Raw genomic sequence first — 5,000 nt, 5'->3', positions numbered from 1 at the left:
ACACCACTCCACCCACCCCCCCCAAAAAAATTCGGCCACCCCCCTCAACACACACCACACCACACCACCCCTCCCCCCCCCCCCCCCCTCAACACACACCACCCCACCCCCCCCCTCAACACACACCACACCACCCCTCCCCCCCAAAAAATTCGGCCACCCCCCTCAACACACACCACACCACACCACACCACACCACACCACCCCTCCCCCCCCCCCCCCCCCCCAAAAATTCCCCCCCCCCCCCCCCTCAATACACACCTCCCCACCCTTCCCCCCGCCCCCAACACACACCACCCCTCCCCCCCCCCCCAAAAATTCGCCCCCCGCCCCCTCCCCTCAATACACACCTCCCCACCCTTCCCCCCCCCCCCTCAACACACACCACACCACACCACACCATCCCTCCCCTTCCCCCCCTCCAAATTTCGCCCCCCCCTCAACACACACCACCCCTCCCCCCCCCTCCAAATTTCGCCCCTTCTCCCCCCCAAAAATTCGCCCCTCCCCCCCCCCCCTCAACACACACCACACCACACCACCCCTCCCCCCCCCACCCCCCTCAACACACACCACCCCACACCACCCCTCCCCCCCCCCCAAAAATCCCCCCCCCCCAACACACACCACCCCACCCCGCCCCCCCCCCCCCAACACACACCTCACCACCCCTCCCCCCCTCAAAAATTCCCCCCCCCCCCCCCCACCCCCCTCAACACACAAAACACCACCCCTCCCCCCCCCCCTCCAAATTTTGCCCCCCCCCCCCCCCCAAAAAATTGGCCCCCCCCCTCAACACACACCACACCACACCACCCCTCCCCCCTCCAAAATTCGCCCCCCACCCCCCTCAACACACACCACCCCACACCTCCCCTCCCCCCCCCCCCCATTAATCCCCCCCCCCAAAAATTCCCCCCCCCCCCCCCCTCAACACACACCACCACATCCCCCCCCCCAACACACACCACACCACCCCTCCCCCCCCCCAAAATCCCCCCCCCCCTCAACACACAAAACACCACCCCTCCCCCCCCCCCCCAACACACACCACACCACACCACCCCTCCCCCCCCCCTCCAAATTTTGCCCCCCCCCCAAAAAAATTGGCCCCCCCCCTCAACACACACCACCCCTCCCCCCCTCCAAAATTCGCCCCCCCCCCCCTCAAAAATCCCCCCCCCCCTCAACACACACCACACCACACCACACCAACCCTCCCCTTGCCCCCTCCAAATTTCGCCTTCCCCTCAACACACACCACCCCACCCCTCCCACCCCCCCCAAAAAATTCGCCCCGCCCCGCCAAATTTCGCCCCTCCCCCCCCCAAAAATTCGCCCCCCCCCCTCAATACACACCACACCACATCACCCCACACCACGCCTCCCCCCCTCAAAAATCCCCCCCCCCCCCCCTCAACACACACCACACCACACCACCCCTCCCCCCCCCCTCAAAAATCCGCCCCCCTCAACACACACCACACCACCCCTCCCCTTCCCCCCCTCCAAATTTCGCCCCCCCCTCAACACACACCACCCCACCCCTCCCCCCCCCCCGCCCCCAAAAAATTCGCCCCCCCCCCCAACACACACCACCCCACCCCCCCCCCCCCCCCAAAAATTCGGCCACCCCCCTCAACACACACCACACCACACACCCCCTCCCCCCCTCCAAAATTTGCGCCCCCCCCCTCAATACACACCTCCCCACCCCCCCCCCCCCCCTCAACAAACACCACACCACCCCTCCCCCCCCCCTCAAAAATCCCCCCCCCCCCCCTCAACACACACCACACCACACCACACCACACCACCCCTCCCCCCCCCCCCCCCCAAAAAAAATCCCCCCCCCCCCCCCCAACACACCCCCCCCCCCCCAACACACACCACACAACCCCTCCCTCCCCCTCAAAAATTCCCCGCCCCCCCCTCAACACACACCACACCACCCCTCCCCCCCCCCCTCAAAAATCCCCCCCCCCTCAACACACACCACACCACACCACCCCCCCCCCCTCCAAATTTTGCCCCCGCGCCCCCCCCCAAAAAATTGGCCCCCCCCCTCAACACACACCACACCACACCACCCCTCCCCCCCCCTCCAAAATTCGCCCCCCCCCCCCCACCCCCCCCCCCCCCACCCCCCCCCCCCCCCCCCCCCTCAACACACACCACCCCACCCCCCCCCCTCAACACACACCACACCACCCCTCCCCTTCCCCCCCTCGAAATTTCGCCCCCCCCTCAACACACACCACCCCACCCCTCCCCCCCCGCCCCAAAATTCGCCCCCCCCTCCAAATTTCGCCCCTTCCCCCCCCAAAAATTCGCCCACCCCCCCTCAACACACACCACACCACACCACCGCTCCCCCCCCCCCCCTCCAAAATTCGCCCCCCCCCCAAAATCCCACCCCTCCCCCCTCAACACACACCACCACCCCCACCCCCCCCCCAACACACACCACACCACACCACCCCTCCCCCCCCCCCCCCCCCCCCCTCAACACACACCACACCACCCCTCCCCCCCCCCCCCGCCCCCAAAAAATTCGCCCCCCCCCCCCCCCCAACACACACCACTCCACCCCCCCCCCAAAAAAAATTCGGCCACCCCCCTCAACACACACCACACCACACCACACCACACCACCCCTCCCCTTCCCCCCCTCCAAATTTCACCTTCCCCTCAACACACACCACCCCACCCCTCCCCCCCCCCCAAAAATTCGCCCCCCCGTCCAAATTTCGCCCCTTCCCCCCCCAAAAATTCGCCCCCCCCCTCAACACACACCACGCCACACCACCCCTCCCCACCCCCCCCCCCCCCCTCAACACACACCACCCCTCCCCCCCCCCCCCCCCCCCCCCTCAACACACACCACACCACCCCTCCCCTTCCCCCCCTCCAAATTTCGCCCCCCCTCAACACACACCACCCCACCCCTCCCCCGCCCCCGCCCCCAAATAATTCGCACCCCCCCAACACACACCACCCCACCCCCCCCCCCCCCCAAAAATTCGGCCACCCCCCTCAACACACACCACACCACACCACCCCTCCCCCCCCCTCCAAAATTTGCCCCCCCACCCCCCGGCCCCAACACACACACCACCCCTCCCCCCCCCCCAAAAATTCGCCCCCCCCCCCTCAATACACACCTCCCCACCCTTTCCCCCCCCCCCCTCAACACACACCACACCACCCCTCCCCCCCCTCTCAAAAATCCCCCCCCCCCTCAACACACACCACACCACCCCTCCCCTTCCCCCCCTCCAAATTTCGCCCACCCCTCAACACACACCACCCCACCACCCCCCCCCCCCCCCAAAAATTCGCTCCCCCCCCCTCAACACACACCACCCCACAGCACACCACCCCTCCCCCCCCCCAGAAAAATCCCCCCCCCGCCCTCAACACACACCACCCCACCCCCCCCCCCCTCAACACACACCACACCACACCACCCCTCCCCTTCCCCCCCTCGAAATTTCGCCCCCCCCTCAACACACACCACCCCACCCCTCCCCCCCCGCCCCAAAAATTCACCCCCCCCTCCAAATTTCGCCCCTTCCCCCCTCGTCACTCCCCCACCCAACCCAACCCCGCGTCACCCCCATGACACGGCACACCCCCCCACCCCACCGCACCCCCCCACGACGCCCCCCGCACCCCACCTCGAAAAACCCCGCTCCCTCCACGCCACACCACAAATGCCTCCGAAAACCCCGCTCGACCCACCCCACCCCGCGTCACCCCCCCACGACATGGCGCACCCCCCACCCCACCGCACAGCCCAACGACGCCGCCCCGCACCCCACCTCGAAAAACCCCGCTCCCTCCATACCACCCCACCACGCCTCCGAAAACCCTGCTCAACCCACCCCACCTCGCGTCAGCCCCCCAAGACGCACACCCCCCACACCCCACCGCACCCCCCCACGACGCGGCGCATATCCCCCCCCCCCCGCACCCCACCTCGAAAAACCCCACTCGACCCACCCAACCCCGCGTCACTCCCCCAGGACACGGCGCACCCCCCCACCCCACCGCACCCCCCCACGACGCGGCGCATATCCCCCCCCCCCCGCACCCCACCTCGAAAAACCCCGCTCGACCCACCCCACCCCGCGTCACCCCCCCACGACACGGCGCACCCCCCCACCCCACCGCACCCCCCCACAACGCCCCCCCCCGCACCCCACCTCGAAAAACCCCGCTCCCTCCACGCCACACCACCACGCCTCCGAAAACCCCGCTCGACCCACCCCACCCCGCGTCTCCCCCCCACGACACGGCGCACCCCCCACCCCACCGCACCCCCCAACGACGCCGCCCCGCACCCGACCTCGAAAAACCCCGCTCCCTCCATACCACCCCACCACGCCTCCGAAAACCCCGCTCGACCCACCCCACCTCGCGTCAGCGCCCCACGACACGGCACACCCCCCACACCCCACCGCACCCCCCCACGACGCGGCGCATATCCCCCCCCCCCCCCCCACACCCCACCTCGAAAAACCCCACTCGACCCACCCAACCCCGCGTCACTCCCCCAGGACACGGCGCACCCCCCCACCCCACCGCACCCCCCCACGACGCGGCGCATATCCCCCCCCCCCCCCCGCACCCCACCCCTCCCCCCCCCCCCCCTAAACCGCGCTCCCTCCACAGCACCCCACCTCTCCTCCAAAAACCCCGCTCGACCACCCCCACCCCGCGTCACCCCCCACGACGCCCCCCCGCACCCCACCTCGAAAAACCCCGCTCCCTCCACAGCACCCCACCTCTCCTCCAAAAACCCCGCTTGACCACCCCAACCCCGCGTCACTCCCCCACGACACGGCGCACCCCCCCACCCCACCGCACCCCCCCACGACGCCCCCCCGCACCCCACCTCGAAAAACCGCGCTCCCTCCACAGCACCCCACCTCTCCTCCAAAAACCCCGCTCGACCCACCCCACCCCGCGTCACGGCGCACCCCCCACCCCAGGGC

Source organism: Lygodium microphyllum, chromosome 16 (genome assembly GCF_053477565.2).
Source record: "Lygodium microphyllum isolate KBCC chromosome 16, Lygodium_microphyllum_v1.1.10, whole genome shotgun sequence".
Classification (NCBI taxonomy): domain Eukaryota; kingdom Viridiplantae; phylum Streptophyta; class Polypodiopsida; order Schizaeales; family Lygodiaceae; genus Lygodium; species Lygodium microphyllum.
The sequence above is the reverse complement of the archived record's forward strand: the minus strand, read 5'-3'. Positions refer to the sequence as shown.